Raw genomic sequence first — 223 nt, 5'->3', positions numbered from 1 at the left:
ACTTCAACAATATTTTATCCTTTGTTTCTCAAATAATCTCTTCTCAGTTCATCATGTTCTCTTTTCCTGATTCCTCTCTGTATTTCCTCCTCCGAGAGGCTTGCTCGAGATTCTTTGCATGGCAAAAATGGAAATAACAACCCATGGCTTCGAAAACTGTGTCGCAATGAGCACAAAAACCGTCCACGCTAAAACAGTCAATCTTTTTCTGTTTCCCGGTTTT

The sequence above is a fragment of the Convolutriloba macropyga genome, chromosome 12 (assembly GCF_964194025.1).
Source record: "Convolutriloba macropyga chromosome 12, txConMacr16.3, whole genome shotgun sequence".
Taxonomy (NCBI): Eukaryota; Metazoa; Xenacoelomorpha; order Acoela; family Convolutidae; genus Convolutriloba; species Convolutriloba macropyga.
Note: the sequence above shows the minus strand (reverse complement) of the source record.